The sequence below is a fragment of the Acomys minous genome (assembly GCF_964271855.1).
Source record: "Acomys minous genome assembly, chromosome: 3".
NCBI lineage: Eukaryota > Metazoa > Chordata > Mammalia > Rodentia > Muridae > Acomys > Acomys minous.
The window spans coordinates 54,638,770-54,658,432 of record NC_140485.1 but is presented as its reverse complement, the minus strand read 5'-3'; the positions used below and the strand labels follow the sequence as shown (position 1 = coordinate 54,658,432).

The 19,663-nt window shown below is 42.4% G+C and overlaps 1 protein-coding gene across 6 annotated transcripts in view; it reads left to right on the top strand.

The window, feature by feature from the left end:
• The first annotated feature begins 321 nt into the window (after window positions 1–321).
• Window positions 322–19,663, top strand: part of AMBRA1 (autophagy and beclin 1 regulator 1) — a 184,316-nt gene continuing 164,974 nt past the window's right edge. For 3 of the 6 annotated variants that reach the window (XM_084776683.1, XM_084776682.1, XM_084776680.1), the window contains exon 1: window positions 322–702. The gene's annotated coding sequence lies outside the window, so the exon portion shown is untranslated. The remainder of the gene's footprint in view (window positions 703–19,663) is intronic. The other 3 variants (XM_084776685.1, XM_084776684.1, XM_084776686.1) reach the window with 2 other exon arrangements.

Genomic DNA, 19,663 nt, shown 5'->3' with positions numbered 1-19,663 from the left:
GTTCAAGGCCAGCCTGGGCTACAATAGCAAGTCCAGGACAGCCAAGGCTACACAGAGAAACCCTGTGTCGAAAACCCTCCCAAAACTCAGCCCCCCACCAAAATAAATAAATAAATAATAATAAAAAAAGGTCTCTATAGCCTTGGTTGGCCTCTTGAAGACTCTGTAACTGAGGATGGCTTTGAACTCCGAATCCTCATTGCTTCCTCTTCCTAAAATGCTGGGATTACAAGGGTGCGGCCTTCTCAAAACTTTAGTTCTCTAAATTACTTCAACACTCGGTCACCAACCGCAAATGACAGACACCCAGCCTACTCTCCACTATAGTTGATTATCTGGATTTGTTTATTTATGCCTACGACTTGCAGCAGGAACTGAGCAGTGTTTCGGCACTCGGCTGCAGTTCCTTGAACGATTGCTAGGGCACTCTTCCTTTGATGTCTGTGCGTTCGTGTGTTCGATGATCTTTTGCGGCGTCTTCTTGGTTGATGTCTCCAGAGCGGCGGCGGCGACGGCGGCGGCGGCGGCGGCGGTGGCGGTGCCAGGTCCTGGACTGAGTTACTCCGGAGAGTCCGGGCTCTGGCCGCTTTCTCCCGCTGGCCGGTGGAGCTGACCCCTCGCTCCGTCTTCGGCCTCTCCTTCTTCCGTCCGTGGCTCGGTGCGCCTGCTGGCCTTCGGGCCGAGCCCTCACTCGCCTCTCAGGTAGGCCCGGGAGGAGCCTGGGAGGCCCCGTCCGGCATCCTTCCGCCGGTGGGCTGGAGGGGGAGACCTTGGGGTCGGCCGGTGGGCAAGCGCGCGGGCCGCCAGGGCGCGCGTTGTGTAGGGGGTTGCTCCCGGGGGCGCGGCCGGAGGGCGGCCCGGAACTGAGCGAGAAGCCGGAAGGAGAGAGAGAGAGAGAGAGATGCTGAGGCTGCCGGCCGGGTTCCCTAGAGTGGGGCTGTGGGGTCCTGGTCGGGTGTCGTCACCCCTAGACTGTGGGAGCTTGACTTCCTTGGACCTTACTTCCTCTTTCCTTTTTACCCCCGCACCGAGGGCTCCGTGTGTCATGCCTCAGTTGCACTCCGGACCCTTGTTGAAAAAAAGGCCCTCCGGCTCGTTGGAAGGAAATGTCCCGTTCTAGCTTTTTTTTTTTTTTTTTTTTTTTTTTGGAGTAGGGAAACTGAGGCTGAGGTGTGGGACGTGACTTTTCTCTCTGACCCCGACAGATCTTTAAATGGTGCTGTTAAGTTTCTTTTTGTCCTCAACCGTTTACTCCTCTTCTTTCTCCCATTTTACTGGTCAATTTCACCTACCGTGATTTCTCGTTTGTTCGCTTGGAACCCCTCTTTCTTAGAAACATACATTGTGTCACTGGAGGCTTCAGAAGTTAAGGAAACAAGTGATGTTTTTGGCTGGATTTGTTTTTTTTCAAAGTGCAGCGATAGTTTATTTTTGTGTTCACTTCCACTTTCTTTCTGATACTGCTCTGCTCTTTAGCCTTCTCTGGAACGCTTTCCTCTGTGGTGTTAAAAGCTTAGTGACTGATGAAAGATGGTTAAGACTTTGAATTTAGGTTCCTGTCTTGTGAATGTCTTTTTTTGTTTGTTTGTTTTTGTTTTTGTTTTGTTTTTTGAGACAGGGTTTCTCTGTGTAGCCTTGGCTGTCCTGGACTCACTTTTTAGATCAGGCTGGCCTCGAACTCACAGCGATCCGCCTGCCTCTGCCTCCCGGAGTGCTGGAATTAAAGGCGTGCGCCACCACGGCCGGCTCATGAATGTTGTTTTTAGGCGGTATCCGAAGGGAATCCAAGAATTCTCTCTAGAGCCTTTTTTTAAAAATTTGGTTAGTCATTTAGTCATTTTATTCAAGAGTTCATAACTCTGTATATAGAAATTATTTAAACAGAAAATTAAATTGAAGATGCTTTTGTTTTGTTTTGTATTTTCGAGACAGGGCCTCTCTGTGTTAGCCTTGGCTGTCATGGACTCGGTTTGTAGACCAGGCTGGCTTTGAACTCACAGCCATCCATCTGCCTCTGCCTCCTGAGGGCTGAGATTAAAGGCGTGCTCCACCACTCTTAGCCTGAAGATGAATCTTGTGAATTTCACTGTTTCTCCTCCCTTTCCCATTTTGGAAACATTAAGGTCTAAGTGTTTTTGTTAATTTCATTTTTTATTGGATCAAGTGTCATGATCCTAATCTGTCATTCTTTGTAGAAAAAGTCCTGGAGGTCATGCTAGGTTGGGTAAGTTTCCACAGTATGTAGAATTCATAGGGGATGACTTTAGAGAGTACAGGTTGTGAGACTCTGTTTCTATACAATTTCAGGATTTTAAAAAAATGGATTTTGGAAAGATGACATAATTTTACATTGTTTCTCTGATTTTTATTTATTTATTTTTTAGTTGTTTAAGACACGATTTCTCTGTGTGTTGTTGCCTTGGCTATCCTGAAATCACTCTGTAGACCAGGCTGGCTTCACACTCAAAGCAATCCGCCTGCCTTTGCCTCCCCAGTGCTGGGAGTGCCGGGATTAAAGGTATGTGCCACCACTGCTCTGCTGAAACCGAAGCAAAGAATGTGGAGGCAGAAGTAACATTGTCCATTGATACTTGACAGATCCTGCATGGAATTTATAGTTGTAAGTGGTGTCTTAGTTTCTCTGTGTAACAGCCCTGACTGTCCTGGAACTCAATTCGTAGACCAGGGTGGCCTCAGACTCACAGAGATCCACCTGACTGTGGCTCCTGAGTCATGGGATTACAGATGTGCACCACCACTGCCCACCTGTGGCTCCTGTGGGCTCCCCGACACCCTTTGAATTTTTTTTAGAGACAGGGTTTCTCTGTGCAGCCTTGACTGGCCTGGAACTCACAGGGATCTGCTGAGGCAGGGTCCCTTGTACCCCAGGCTAGCCTCAACTTTACTGTGTAGCTGCGGATAACCTTGAGCTCCTTGATTCTCCTTCCTCTACCTCTCAAGTACTGGGATTACCAGAGTGAACCACTACTTTGTGCTAAATCTTGGGATCCTCCAAAATCAAGTGGGGCTGTTTCCTGACATTTGAGACATGTTCACATTATGACTGAAATATTCTATATTTTGAAAAGATGGTTCTTGGGGATAATTAAGAGACATACGCTTCAAACAGGTGTGACTATCCATACATTAAAGTCCATCACTCAAGAGATTGAGGCAGGAGGATTGTGAGTTCTAGGGTTGTCTGGTTTATATACTGGATTCTAGGTCAGCTTGAGTTACATCCTGAGACTGTCTCAAGAAACAAACAGAAAACCAACACAAAACAAAAAAGATGAAAGCCTCTGATTGTTTTTTGGATTGTGGCCTGGACCAGAGTTACTGAAATAAAGTGCCTTTTTAAAATTTTTTATTTTATTAAAAGAGAAAGGTTTATGGTTTTGTTTTTGTTTTTTGTTTTTTTGAGGCAGGGTTTCTCTGTAGCCTTGGCTGTCCTGGACTCACTTGTAGACCAGGCTGGCCTGGAACTCACAAAGATCCACCTGCCTCTGCGTCCCAAGTGCTGGCATTAAAGGTGTGTGCCACTACGCCTGGCTATGTTTTTATACTGTATAATTTGTAATATATTTTCAGTGTGTGTGAGGGAAATTACAGGACTGCATTCTTTTTTGAAAATATTTAATTTTTAATTTATGGTATGAGGGTGTCAGATCTTAGAGTTACAGACAGTTGTGAGCTGCCTTGTGGGTGCTGGGAATTGAACCCCGCTCCTTTGGAAGAGCTGACAGTGCTCTTAACCACTGAGTCATCTCTCCAGCGCCCAGGACTGCATTCTTTTGGTAATTTTTTTTTATCTTGTTTTATTAGTGTTGAATCTAAACTTTTATGGATTTCATTTAGTATCATCATGTATGGTGACAGTTTAACTGAATTTATTTTCTCATCTATCTCACTTTTAAAGAAATTAGAAAAGTATTGTTAACCTATCAATATATAAAAAAAGATAGGTCTCGGCCTTGATAGAGTTGTTTGGAATAGGATATAAATATTTTGTACTGTGATTTAGCATACCAAAAACAAAACAAAACCAACCCAAAAGTACAACAAACCTAAGTGCCTTTAGTCATTATCATTCTTATTTTTTTCTCTAATTTCTCATAAGCTCAGTGCTTTCAGTTTCTTGCCATGGTCTCTGCTTGTCCAGTTGTGTCCTAGGACAGCCTGCCCCTATGCTTTGGGTAACTTACAGGTTTCTCGTTTTGTTTATTTTTGGGGTTTAATTTATACTTTTCTTTTTAGCCTCTTGCTCACAGGTTAGTTTTTGATTTTTTCTTCTTCTTTTTCATGATTGAGCTAGTCCAGGATGAGCTTCCCACTGTACTTAGAGCAGTGGGTGATTCAGTGGAGGAATTCTTTCCCAGTGTGCATGTAGAAGGACATGCATGTTTGGAACTGAATGCTGCCTCTCTCTTCGGTTTAGGTATTATTCCTTCGTGGAGTCCCTGTCTGAATCTGCAATAGACAGTTTGTAGATGCCATATTCACGTAGTTCTGAGAGTGTTTCATCTCCTGGTTGACATTCCAGTTATACTTGTGGTTGGCAAGTAGCTACCTATGCAACAGGTTGACTTCTGGTTTTTTTTGTTGTTTTTGTTGGTTTTTGTTTTTGTTTTTCTGAGACAGGGTCTTTGTCTTTCTGTATTAGCCTTGGCTGTCCTGGACTCACTTTGTAGACCAGGCTGGCCTCGAACTCATACCGATCTGCTTGCCTCTGCCTCCCGAGTGCTGGGATTAAAGGCGCGCGCCACTATGCCTGGCTGTCTTCTGAAGGCTGAAGGCCTTAAAGCCACAGCAGTGCAATGTGTATTTTATTTTATTTATTTATTTTGGTTTTTCGAGACAGGGTTTCTCTGTGTCTCCCTGGCTGTCCAAATCAGACTGGTCTCGAACTCACAGGATCTGCCTGCCTCAGCCTCCCAAGTGCTGGGATTAAAGGTGTGTTCAAACACCTTTTATCATCATCCTTCTGCTGGTGAGACCAGAGAGACCATGTCTTAGGGTTTCTTTTGCTATGATAAAACACAAAGACCAAAAACAGTTTGGGGAAGAAAGGGTTTATTTTAGTTTATCTACATCATAGTCTATGATTGAAATAAGTCAGGGTAGGAACCTGGAGACAGACCTGGAAGCTGAAGCCTTGAAGAAATGCTGCTTCCTGCCTTCCTTCTCATGGCTCGCTCGGTTTGTTTTGTTACACTTCTCAGGGCGATACTGCCCATCGTGGGCTGAGCCCTCTTCACTTCAGTCACTATTAATCAAGGAAATGCCCCGCAGACTTGCCTACAGGTCAGTCTGATGGAAGTCGTTTCTCAATTGAAGCACTTCTTCCTAGATAACTGTGGCTTGTGTCAAGCTGACAAAAAGCTACCCTGCCTAGACCAGAACTGTCTTTTTCGTTTCAAGAAGTTAAAATTAGTGGCTGGGAGATGGCTCAGTGGATAAGAGTACTTGCTACTCAAGCACAAGGTCCTGAGAGTTTGAATCCTTAACACTCATATATAAAAAGCCAGACCTGGTCATGTATGCTGATGACCCAACTCCTACCCAAAATTTCTGGGTATAGGGATTCAGTCTTAATTTTTAAAAAGATTTATTTGTGTATTGGTGTATTATAAGCACTCTGTTTACATGTATGACTGCATGACAGAAGAGAGCATCAGAATTCATTACAGATGGTTGTGAGCCACTGTGTGGTTTCTGGGAATTGAACTCAGGACCTTTGGATGAGCAGCCAGTGCTCTTAACCACTGAGCCATCTTACCAGCCCTTAATTATTTTATTATTTTGGTTTTTAAAGATGGTTTCTCTGTGTAATAGCCCTGGCTGTCCTAGATTGGCTTTGTACCCTAGGCTGGCCTGGACTCACAGAGATTCACCTGTCTTTGCCTTCTGAGTGCTGGGATTAAAGGTATGTGCCACCATGTCCTCCTAATTTTTTTTAAGATTTATTTATTTTGTGGCCTGGTAGGGTGGCACATGCCTTTAATCCCAGCACTCGGGAGGCAGAGGCAGGTGGATCAACGTGAGTTCGAGGCCAGCCTGGTCTACAGAGCAAGTCCAGGACAGCCAAGGCTGCACAGAGAAACCCTGTCTCAAAAAAACCAAAACCAAACCAAAACAAAACAAAACAAAAAATCAAAACCAAAAAAGATTTATTTTGTTTGTATGACTGTTTTGCCTGACCAATATGTATGTGTACCATGTCCTAGTCTGGAGCCCTGGGAATTCAGAAAATTCTGTTGGGATTCCCTGGAACTGAATTATGGATGGATGTGAGTCACTGTGTGTATGCTGGGAACTGGACTTCTGTCCTTTGCAAGAGTGGCTGCTGAGCCATGTCTCAGTTCTGGATCCAGACATGTTAAGTAAAGCTTTGAAACAGGCTATACCAGAGTGTAACAGTTGACTCTACTGTAATTATTTCTGTTTAATAAAAGTATATGTGTGTGAAAGTGCTTAAAAAAAAAGCTGGTCATTAGTGGCACACAAACCTTTAATCTCAGCACTTGGGAGGCAGAGGCAGGTGGATTGCTGTGAATTCGAGGCCAGCCTGGTCTGCAAGAGTAAGTTCCAGGACAGCCAGGGCTGTTACATGGAGAAACCCTATGTTTAAAAAAAAAAGTAAAGAATAGGGGTCTGGAGAGATGGCTCAGAGGTTAAAAGTACTGGCTGCTCTTGCAGAGGTCTTGAGTTCAATTCCCAGCAACCACATGGTGGCTCACAACCATCTGTAATGGAATCTGATGCCCTCTTGTAGTGTGTATGAACACAGAACACTCATACATAAAATAAGTTTATTATTATTATTGTTATTATTGTTGCTGTTGTTATTATTATTATTATTTGGTTTTTCGAGACAGGGTTTCTCTGTGTAGCCTTGGCTGTCCTGGTCTTGCTTTGTAGACCAGGCTGGCCTTAAACTCACAGTGATACACCTGCCTCTGCCTCCTGAGTGCTGGGATTAAAAGTGTGCGCCACCACTGCCTGGCGAATAAATATTTTTTAAAAAGTAAAAATATATTTTAAAATATTTATTTATTATTTATACAGTGTTCTGTCTGCCTGTGGGCATGCACACCAAAAGAGGGCACCAGAGCTCACTATAGATGGTTGTGAGCCACTATTTGGTTGCTAGGAATTAAACTCAGGATCTTTGGAAGAACAGCCAGTGCTCTTAACCTCTGAGCCATCTCTCTAGCCCCATATAAAAATAATTTTTAAGGCCGGGCGAGGTGGTGCGTCTTTAATCCCAGCACTCGGGAGGTAAAGGCAGGCAGATCTCTGAATTCAAGGCTAGCCTGGTCTACAAAGGAGTCCAGGACAGCCAAGATTATGCAGAGAAACCCTGTTTCGGAACAAACAAACAAACACATTTTTTCAAGTGTTATCCTAGAGCACAGGGCAGCCTTGAGGATAGAGGTGAGCAAACACAGGTCAGCTCAGGACGACCTTCTCATTGTATGGGCAGAGAGAGCATTGGTGATTCAATGCTGGAGTCCCTGCCTTCCCAATGTGCATTTAGGGAAGCATGTGTTTCTAGAACTATTAGCGAAAGGTTTGAATGCTGCAGACTTCCATTAAAACAAAATAACAAACAAAAACCCCCTACTACCTTCTTTGGGTTCTTTCTGCCAAAAAAATTAGAAAAATTTTGCAAAGATTCTTCTTACTGTTGCTTATTGAAATTGTTTTTTCTCTTTTTAAAACATAGGAAAGTTTACTTTTGGTGACTTTTTAAATTTTTATTTTATTTTATTTTATTTTTTTGAAACAGGGTTTCTCTGTGTAGCCTTGGCTGTCCTGGACTGGATTTGTAGACCAGGGTGGCCTTGAACTCACAAGGATCCACCTGCCTCTGCCTCCCGAGTGCTGAAATTAAAGGGTATGCCACCACAACCCGGCAATACTTTTGGTGACCTTTATTTGTTTTGCTCTGCTGGATAAAGTGTGGGTTCTCCGTGGCTGTGGGGCACACCAGTGTTTGGTTTGAGAAGGAAAGTGGAGAATTCCAGTCTAACTGACCAGGGAAAATTTCTTGCCAGTACGAGGTGTTGTGGTACATAATGTGATCACAGCACTTAGATGATGGCAACAGGAGGACCAGGAGTTCGAGGTTGTCTTTTGATACATAAGCAAGTTTCAGGCTATCCTGGGCTACATGAGGTTCCATTCTACCAAAAGAAAATAAACATCTCTTCCAAGCCTTTTCCCCTCTTCCTTGAGTCATGGTGTCTTACGTAGCCCAGACAAACTCTGAACTTGTGATCTTGCAGCCTTAGCCTCCCAGTGCTGGTGTGTACTACCACATCCAGCCCACACTCTTAGTATCATGCTGTTACTGCTTCTGGAACTAGGTAGCATGGTTATAAATCTCAGTACCACTACTAACAAGTGCTTAAGGCAAGTTACTTCCCTCCCAGTTTCTTCACCTGTTAAAATATACCATTGTGGGTTGCTGGGCTATGAGGACAAAGATAGAGCAGAGGTGGCCAGAGCAAGACAAGAGGACAGGTAAAGGCCACATGGCTGGGAAGTAGTCCAGACTAGCGTAGATGGGTTAGAATAGATGAGAATCTGGTTTTTTGTTTGTTTGTTTTGTGTTTTGTGTGTATGTGTTTGTAAGAATTTAATTATTATGTAGAAAACTTCTAATAGACAAATAGGCTAGACATGGCACATGCATCTAATCCCAGCACCTGGAAGGCAGAGGCAGGCAGATCTCTGTGAGATCGAGGCCAGCCAGGGCTACATAATGAAACCCTGTCAGAAGAAGAGGAGTAAGAACAGCAGCAGCAGCAGCAGGAGGAAGAAATAATAGTGATGCTTAGTTTGAAGTGTTGAAGCTTTTGCGAAAACTTCAACAGGGAACAGGGAGGTGCAGCTGGATCTGCTGCTTCCTTCCCCCAGTACCCTTTAGTTAATCAAGGGATGGGTCTTTACTGAGTGAGGGAAGCCTAAAAAGCAACAGTATTAGAAACATAGTTCCAAATGTAAGAGAGAAGACAAGTTTTTGTGAGACATTGTAGCAAAATAGTCCAGCGCTAATTTAGAATAGAACACTCAGAAAACATCCAGGCAAACATTTGAATTTTGCTATTTGAACTAATTAAAACTGAAGAATTTAGAAGGTGATTAAATGAATGAAAAGTATTTAGGGGAGAATCAGAGCTGCCACATCAAGTCAGATAAACTGGAATAATGAATATATTTGTTAAACAATGGTAAGGACTAAGAATCCTATTAATAGTTTACCTTTTTCCTTTATGCTGTTATAAATTGTTGTTTATTTCAGTCATTTTAAGCTTTTATGTTTTCCTAAATCTGTTTAATAATCTCATTCTGTCATTAAAAAACAAAATAAAACCGGGCATGGTGGCGCATGCCTTTAATCCCAGCACTTGGGAGGCAGAGGCAGATGGATTGTTTTAAGTTCCAGGCCAGCCTGGTCTACAAAGCAAGTCCAGGACAGCAAAGGCTACACAGAGAAACCCTGTCTCGAAAAACCAAAAAACCCAACCCAACCCAAACAAACCCAAACCAAACCAAACCAAACCAAAAAACTCCCTATTGATTATGAGAGTTTTTGTTATTTTTAAAAACAAAATCCCAAAGTTTGATTTTTTATCAATAAAGACTCAGGAGCCAGATGCTGGGGTGAAAGCCTACTAACTCAGAGGAGCAGGGAAAGCACCCAGTTGACATTCCTACTTAGCTCACTTGCCTGAAGGAAAAAGTTCCTTTTCAAGCTGGCTTAAATACTGTTCATTTCAGTGTCCTTCCTTTCTGTTTACTCCCTGTCAGCTGATTGCTTGCTTTGCCTTTGACCTAAGGTTAATTTTATTTAATCCTGTTTACAGAAAGCTAGTGGGGGTGGGGTGGGGGGATGGGGTGATGGGGGGTGGGTGGTAGGGTGTTGGAAAGGTCCTGAGTTCAATTCCTGGCAACAACATGGTGGCTCACAACTACCTATAATATGATCTGATGTCCTCTTCTGACATGCAGGTGTACATGCAAACAGAGCACTCATACATAAAATAAATAAATATTAAAGAAAAAGAAAGCTCTTGGATTAAAGGTGTGTGCTAGGGTTGAGCCAAACCACAAGTATTTGTTTTCAGTAAGCAGAAAGCTCTTGGGTTAAAGGTGTGTGTATTAGGGCTGAGCCACACCAAACAAGAAACAGGTTTTTACCGCTCACAATCTCGGGGTTCACAATGGGATCAAATATCCTATAATAAATTTCTTTCTTTTCTTTTTCTTTTTTGTTTTTGAGGCAGGGTTTGTTTCCCTGTGTAGCCTTGGCTGTCCTGGAACTCAGTCTGTAGACCAGGCTGGCCTCTATGGGAGTATTTTTTATTTACTTATTTTTTATACATACAGTTATATTATTACACATATACAATAAACTACCTGTAGCAAGAAGAACCATGAAGCAATCAGGAATTATATAAATGTTACATTCTTAATGTTTTGGTCATTTGTATTTGACAGCCTTGAAGAAATCATCTTTCCTATCTTGGCGTGTCTAAAATTCTGAGTGTAAATCAATATCCATCATATCGCTGGCATGGTGGCACATGCCTTTAATCCCAGCACTCGGGAGGCAGAGGCAGGCGGATTGCTGTGAGTGAGGCTAGCCTGGTCTACAAAGTGAGTCCAGGATCATCAAGGCTACACAGAGAAACCCTGTCTCGAAAAACCAACCAACCAGCCAACCAAAAAAACAACAAAAAAAAAAAACCCAAAAAACAAAAAAAAAACCCAAAAAACAAAAACAAAAACCCAGAAACCAAAAAATATTCATCACATCTTGTCATTATCAACTTAAAATATCTATCTAGACCTAAAGATATCTTTTTAAATTTATTTTTTATTTTTAGATTTATTTATTACATACATAGTGTTTTGCCTACATGCCAGAAGAGGGTACCAGATCCCATTATAGATGGTTGTGAGCCACCATGTGGTTGCTGGGAATTGAACTCAGGACCTTTGGAAGAACAGACAGTGCTCTTAACCTCTGAGCCATTTCTCCAGCCCCCCTAAAGACATCTTAACCATCTAAGCTTCATTGTAAAACTAAGCTACCTGTTCTTCAACTTCATCAGAGACTTGAGAAGGAATAAACTTGATGACCTGATTATGTCGGGAGTGCAAGTTGATAGCTTTTCAAATGAGAAGATGACAGAGACACTTTTCTACCTGAATAGTCACCCAAAACTCTCTGTTATGTCGGAGCATCTTCTTCGGCCTTCTGGCCCAATATATCTGACAGACATATGTGTGAGGCAGGAACTATTGAGGACTTGATTACCCTGTCTTGGCAGAGTTTGGGCGTCAACTATGAGAGTAATTTTAAACCATTGACTTGGTAAACATGTTGAATGTCCACCTGTGTAAGTGGTAAGGATAATATTGAATTTATAAGCTGGATTTTGTTTTTTTTTTTCTTAGTTATGAAATATCCACTTTTCCCTCCTTTGAGACAGGGTTTCTCTGTGTAGCCCTGGCTATCCTAGAACTTTGTAGACCAGGCTGGCCTTGAACTAACAGAGATCTGCCTGGCTTTTTTCCCCTAATTTTTAATTTATGTATTATATATAAATGGACATTTTGTTTGTATTTATGCTTGCATACCAGGGGATGACATGGATCTCATGGGACTACAATGATAGATGGTTTTGAGCTGTCATGTGGGTGCTGGGACTTGAATTCAGGCTCTCTGGAAGAACAGCTAGCCCTCTTACCCACTGAGCCATCTCTTCAGCTCTTTTCCTCCCCTCACTCCCCTTGGTGGCTTTTTGGGAACAGTATTTAGTATTTCTCTGTGTAGCCCTGGCTGTCCTGGAACTTACTGTGTAGACAAGGCTGGCTTCAAACTCAAAGATCATCTGCCTCTGCCTCTGGAGTACTGGGATTAAAAGTATGTGCCAGTATGCCTGGCCGGCCTGTCTTTCTTTCTTTCGCTTTGATATGGGGTCTATCAGCAAGTTGTCTAGGCTTGCCCAAACCCCTGACTCACTCAAGTGTATTTTTGGCTTTGGTCTCAGAACACAGGTATATACTGCCATGACCTGCTTTTGAAGGAATATCATGACCTAATAGATGCTTTTAAAACATTATGCCAGTTTCATGTCATGTGTGGTATGGAAAGAAAGAAATAGGGGAAGCATAGTTGTGAAGCAATTTAGTAGCCCAGGCAAAAGCTAATGATAGTTTAGATTAGGCTATAGGCAGTAGAGATGGAGGGAAGTAGACAGATTCAGTACATAATTTGGAATCAGGACCGAACAGACCTAATGATGTACTGGATATGTGGGAGGAAGGAGGTGTCATGTATGAGCCCAGGTTTCTTCTGTGAGTGTCTGTGTAGATGAAGGTGCCACTTTCAGATAGGAACAGAAGGAAGAGCTGTTTTTGTGAAGACTTGGTTTTAGTCACACTAAGCATGCAGGTGAAGCGCACATGGAGACTTTGAATAAGCAGTCTTCAGGCTGAGGCAGAAAGTGGTGCTGGAGGTAAATCTGGATGGTATGGTATGTAGAAATGGTAGGCATAACTCGGGAAATGGATGAGTGAGCTCACGTAGAGAAAAAAATAGAGTAGGATGAGGGGAGCTCAGCACTGAGTCTAAGGAATCCAAGGAAACTAAGATGCTGTTATTGTAGAAGCAGAGAGCAGCCCATTTAAAAGAATACAGGATCAGCTATATTTTGTTGCATTTAGCAACACGGATCATTGATGGTTCCAGCAGGAACAATGGTAGAAGATTGCAGGGTCAGGAGCCAGATGGAAGTAGGTTAAAGGAATGGGGAGGAAGTAAGTGGAGATGGTCTTCATGTTTTGATTGTACTCAGTCTTCACATAGAAATGCAGATTTCGTTTTTCTCTTCTTGGCTATCTTTAGCTTGTTAGGAGGTTGCAAAGGAGGAGACTATGGTAGGAGGACTTTCTGTCAGAAGGTTAGAGAAATGATTCTCATGATCTTTAAACGTTGGCCTTGCACAGTAAAGGTTTTCTATTCTGTATTCTTTGGACCTTTGCTATCTTTGGTTTTTCCTCTTGCTGCCCAGTATGTCTTGAACATTTAAGTTCATTCTTTTTTTTTTTTTTTTCCGAGACAGGGTCTCTCTGTATCCTTGGCTGTCCTGGACTCCCTTTGTAGACCAGGCTGGCCTTGAACTCACAGTGATCTGCCCGCCTCTGCCTCCCGAGTGCTGGGATTAAAGACGTGCGCCACCACGCCCGGCTTTAAGTTCATTCTTTATCTTTATTTTTTTTCTTACTGCTTTTATTTCTTTTCCTCCTTTGTTTCTCTTTTCTGTGTCCCTCTCTTTGCATTTTTATTTTGTCTTTTTTTTTTTCCAGAGCTGAGGACCGAACCCAGGGCCTTGTGCTTGCTAGGCAAGCGCTCTACCACTGAGCTAAATCCCCAACCCCTCTCTTTGCATTTTTAAATGAGTTGCATAAGTACAATACCTTAAACATGAGCTGAAACATATATACAGTATGTGTAGCAAAAATAATCATCAATATTTGTCACTAAATAAAATAAATAAAAAATTATACTAATGTAAAATATTTGAGACTTATAGTTGATTTTTAGCCTAAAAGTAGATTCAGTAATTTATCCTTTTATCCTGTCAATCCTATGTATGTCTGTGTACCACATGTGTACCTTGTGCTCACAGATCCCAGAAGAAGATGTTGGATAGGTTGTGAGCTTTCATGTGGGTTCTGGGAAGTGAACCCAGGTCCTCTGGAAGAGTAGACAACTCTTAACTGCTAAAACAGCTTTCTAGCCCCCAAATTATTCTTCTTAAATCAGAGCTCAAAACTGACATCTGTAGCTTCCTTAGAGCATATGGCTTGAGAGTTGTTAGGTGGGCCTGAATTGGACTTCAAATCAATGTTTATAAAATTTTAAAAAATTTTATTGTCTCATGTAGCCCCAGTGGCTGGCCTTGGGCTCGTTGTCTAGAATGACCTTGAGTCTTCCTGCTTCAACTCCCATTGCAACCAGAATCTTGTGTATATTGCTTTTTGAGGAGCTAGGCTCTTCTAGCATTCTGGTGTTAACTATTTGCATTTTACTGATGGGATAATTGGAGCACAACATCTGCATGGATTTAACTTCCTAGCATCCTTAGAGTCAGTCAGTGATAGATTTAAGAATTTAAGACTCATTTAATCATGTTCTTTGTTTCTGGTGACCCATATAAAGCCATATTGCATTTATGCGAATCTGTATGAAATGGACTTCCTATATTTTATAATCTCTTGAAGTGATATCATTCAAGTGTTGTTAACCAGGTGTTCTTTTTCCACAGAGAAAGAACAAGAGGGAATATATTTTAATTGGTGACAGAAGGGATATGGATTACTTCTTAGAACTTCCTGACAACAAGATAACTTAACAATTATCAAGGAAGAGTGATTGCAAAATATCTTCCCTAAACATGATAAAGATGGGATTCTCAGATCCATAGTAACCTCAGGGTAGAGCTACTTGATAATTAACCAAAACAATAGCTTTGCCTTTTTTGTTGTTGTTTTTCAAGACAGGGTTTTTCTGCATAGCCTTGGCTTTCCTGGAACTAATTTTGTAGACCAGGATGCCCTTGAACTCACAGAGATCTGCCTGCCTCTGCTCCCTGAGTGCTGATATTACAGGTTTATCTTTGCAATTTTAATGAGTATATTTTCATTGTTCTTATGAACAAATAATCAATAGAAAGTTCATTAATTGGAGCTTGTAGAGACTGCTCCTTTGGTGAAGTAATTGCTGCATATGCATGAGGACCTGAGTTTAGTTTCTCCGCACTCATGTAAAAGTTAGATGTGGACTATGCCTGTAGTCTCAGTTCTGGGGTAGATTGGGGAGTGGGGAGACTAGAACAGTCTTGGAGCTTGCTGTCTAGCCAATTAGGACACTCTAGGTTTTGTGAGAGTCCTTGTCCCAATAACTAAAATGAAGAGGCAGAGGCAGGTGGACCACCTTGGTCTACAAAGTGAGTCCAGGACAGCCAAGGCTATACAGAGAAACCCTGTCTCCAGAAAAAAAAAAATCTCCAAAAAGCCAAAATGAAGAGCTATTATTAAGAAGACACCTGACATTGGCCTCCACATGAACATGCCCCTCCACCCCCACCCCGAATTTCTCTCCCTCCCTCCCTCCCTCCCTCCCTCCCTCCTTTCCTCTCTCTCTCTCTCTGGTCTGTGTCTGTATCTGCCTGTCTGTCTGTCTGTCTCTCTCTCTCACACACACACACACAAAGAGAGAGTGGGTAAATTGAACCAGGAGTGGTTGGGCATGCCTGTTATACAGTTAGGAGATGGAGGCAGAAGGGTCAGGTATTTTTTAAGACACAGTTTCTCAGTGTAACAGCTCTAGCTCTCCTGGAACTCACTCTGTAGACCAGGCTGGCCTTGAACTCATAGAAATCCACCAGCCTCTTGCCTCCCAAGTGCCGGGATTAGAGGTCTGTGCCACCACCGCCTGGCTTCAAGGCCAGCCTTGCCTACATAGTATGTTGGAGGCTAGCCTGGGCTGTATGAGACTCTGTCACATAGCTCAGATGGTAAAGTGTCGGCTGTTTAAGCATGTGGACCTGAGTTTGGGTCTTTTGCACCCATATAAAAGCCAGGTGTAGCTGTGTGTATCTTTAACCCAGCGCTGGAGGGGCAGAGACACATGTGTCCTGAAGCTTATTGGCCACTCAGCTGAATCAAACAGTTCTCTGTTCAGTGAGACACTGTGTCAAAAAATAGTGTAATAGTAATACATGTTCTTTGAGGTGGAGTGACACGCCTGGGATCCTAGCACCTGGGAGGCAGAGGCAGGCGGATCACTGTGAATTGGAGGTCAGTCTACACAGTGAGTTCAGGACAGGCAAGGTTATGCAGAGAAACTCTGTCTTGGAAAAAAAACCAAAACCAAACCAACCCCCCCCCCCCAAAAAAAAAAACCCAAATGAACAAATGAGTGAGAGAGGGAGAAATGGAAACATGTAGTTTTATATTGTGTTTTTTGTTTGTTTGTTTGTTTTGTTTTTTTGAGACAAGGTTTCTCTGTGTAACAGCTCTAGCTGTCCTGGAACTTGCTCTGTAGACCAGGCTGGCCTTGAACTCATAGAGATCCACCTACCTCTGCCTCCCAAGTGTTGAGAGTAAAGGTGGGTGCCATCATGCCCGGCTCTTTGGGTCTATTATGAATAAAACAGCCGTGAACATTTGTGTTCTAAGTTTTCTTTCTTTCTTTTTTTTTTTTTTTTGGTTTTTCGAAACAAGGTCTCTCTGTGTAGCCTTGACTGTCCTGGACTCACTTTGTAGACCAGGCTGGCCTTGAACTCACAGTGATCCGCCTGCCTCTGCCTCCTGAGTGCTGGGATTAAAGGCGTGCGCCACCACGCCTGGCCCCTAAGTTTTCTTTTTTACTTTTTTTCTTTTTCTTTTTTTCTTTTTTTGGTTTTTCAAGACAAGGCTTCTCTGTGTAACTTTGGCTGTCCTAGACTCACTTTGTAGACCAGGCTGGCCTTGAATTCACAGCGATCCACCTGCCTCTGCCTCCTGAGTGCTGGGATTAAAGGTGTGCGCCACCATGCTCGGCTCTAAGTTTTCTTTTTTAATGTGTGCATACATGATTATGTTATGTATGCACACTCGCATGTGTGCGAGTGTGTGCATGCATGAGTGCATGTGCCTGTTGCATGCGGAGGGCAGAGATTGACATCGATTTTCTCAATCACTCTGAACCGTAGCTTTTGAGACAGTCTCTGATTGAGCCTGGAATTCACCAATTCAGCGAGACTGGCTGGCCTACAAGTTCCAGGGTCCTTTTGTGTTCAAGTTTTTGTGTAACTCTAACTTAAGTTTTTTTTTTTTTTGCCGTAAATATCCAGAAATGAATGCAATAGTCATGTTATATGGTATGATTTGTTTTGTTTTCTGTTTTTTCTATGTAGACCAGGCTGGCCTTGAACTCAGATCTCCCTGCCTCTGCCTCCGAGAGTGCTGGGATTGAAGGCATCCTATTTTATTTTATTTTATTTATTTATTTATTTATTTATTTATTTATTTCTATCTATCTATCTATCTATCTATCTATCTATCTATCTACGAACCATCTCTCCAGTTCTGTTTTTTGCTTTTTTTGAAACAGCCTAGTTGGTCTTGAACTCTCCACCTGCTCCTTTTACCACTACCTCCTCCTAAGTACTAGGATGACAGATGTGTGCCACCATGCTCAGCTCTTTAGCTATCTCTTCAGAACATTTTCTGAATTTGTTCATTATTATTGTTTCTGTCCTTGTTCCAATTTCTATTATCTTGTTATTTCTTTGGCTAAAATCCTCTATAGTAACTTATACTTAATACAATTCAAAAAATTTTATTAAATGTATTTATTAGCTTTACATTCCCTATATCCCGATCACAGCCCCCACCCTCTTCTCCTCTTTTTCCCCTTACCTTCTCCTCAAGGGAAGCCCCCCCATACCAATCTAAAAATCCAAGTCTTGAATTGATATTCTAGTCCTCAATTTTGCTTTAATCACACTATTACTGACCCCTCACAGACCCCTCACACATGTTGTCAAGGACAGTTGGTACTTGCTTTTTCTTCCTCCTTATAGTATACTTCTCTCTCTCTCTCTCTCTCTTTCTTTCATTTTTTGAGACAGGGTTTCTCTGTGTAGTCTTGGCTGTCCTGGATTTGCTTTGGCCTCAAACTCACATTGATCCACCTGCCGAGTGCTGGGATTAAAGGCTTGTGCCACCCACCATGCATGGCTCTTATAGTATTCTTTTTTTTTTTTTTAATGTATTTATTTGTTTATTTTTGTTTTTCAAGACAGGGTTTTTTGTGTAGCACTGGCTGTCTCATTTTTTTGTAGACCAGGCTGCCCTCGAACTCATAGAGATCCACCTGCCTCTGGCTCCCTGAGTGCTGGGATTATAGGCATGTGCCACTGTGTCCAGCTATTTAATTTTTTTTTTCCCGAGCCAGGGTTTCTCTGTGTAGCCTTGGCTGTCCTGGACTCACTTTATAGACCAGGCTGGCCTCGAACTCACAGTGATCCTCCTGTCTCTGTCTCCCAAGTGCTGGGATTAAAGGTGTGTGCCACCACGCCTGGCTTAAAGATTTTAAATTCTGTTTACGTTGGTGTTTTGCCTCCATATGTGTCTGTGTGAGGTTGTCAGATCCCCTGGAACTAGAGTTACATGTAGTTGTGGACTGCCGTGTGATCGCTAGGATTTTTGATCCTGGGTCCTTTGGAAGAGCAGCCAGTGCTCTTAATTGATGAGCTATCTCTCCAGACATCTTATAGTATCCTTTTATCTGTCTTTTTATGCTTTTACCTCAAAATGCCCATCTAAATTCACCTGTCATCTCAGAGGACTTCTCCAGCTACCCATATATTGAAAGACTGAGTGACCCTTCCTCCATTTTCCATATATTTTCTTCCTAGAATGTACTCGAAAGTGTTTAATAATACTTAGTATTACCAGTTGTCACATAAGCTTCTTCTTCTTCTTCTTTTTTTGTTTCTGTTTTTATCTTTTGAGACAGGGTTTCTCTGTGTAGCCTTGGCTGTCCTGGACTTGCTTTGTAGATCAGGCTGGCCTGGAACTCACATAGATCCATCTGCCTCTGCCTCCTGAGTGCTGGGATCACAGGCCCATACACCACCACACCTGGCTGTCACATAAGCTTTTAAAAGACAGCAGCAATGTTTTTCTTCCCGTCCTATCTTTAGTGCCTAAAACAGTGCTGAGTACACAGTCTGTGTTCAATAAGTAGTCAGTGGCTACTGGCTTTTACAGTCTTCCTTTTCCTTGAGTAGTCTTTTATTACCCTTGTTTATTTTGGGTTCATGTATGTGTATGTATGGGCAGAGTCAGAAGACAGCCTGCAGCAATCATACCTCTTCTACCTCAGGGTCCGGAGATTGACATTCAGGTCATCAGGCTTGACAGCATGTGCATTTACCAGATAAACCATATTGTTTGCCTCAAGTATTCTTAACTTGAAATGTTGGGCAAGAAGAATTCTGCTTCTAGTCAGAGCTAAAAATGACTAGGTTCTTAAATGCAGTGCCTTATTTTGCCTAGCTGAGAAATTGATTGGCATGCTAGAGGAGCATTTGGTTCTTTTAGCCTAAGAACTCTGTATTTTGACTTCCTTTCCTGAAGCCTTAAGGGAAATTTTTTCTTTCCCTGTTCTGTAAAGCCAAGAACCTGACCTGGGGTGACTCTTAAGATTGAGGAACATTGAACTCAGGATCCCTTGAGCCAAGGCTTGGATGTCTGCCTCTGATACTGTCTGAAGTCTAAGCTGAATTCAAATATTGCTCTGGCTACTGACTCATGTGGTGAACTTAGATGAATTTCTTAATTTCTTCCAGACTTTGTTTTTTTATTTGTCTGTTTATTAACCCCATCTGTTCTGGGGCTGGTAAAGATTCCTGGGTTGTTGATGTCAAGTTTTTTACAATGCTGTTGCTTTAGCTTCAGGGGTATCTAAGAATTGGAGGTTGTGTAGTGCCCTAAGGAGAGCTGGACTATGAGTCAGCCTAAGAACTTCTGCTAACTATGAATTAGCAGAAGATGGAAGGATATGATCTTCTATGATTTGCAGTGGGCC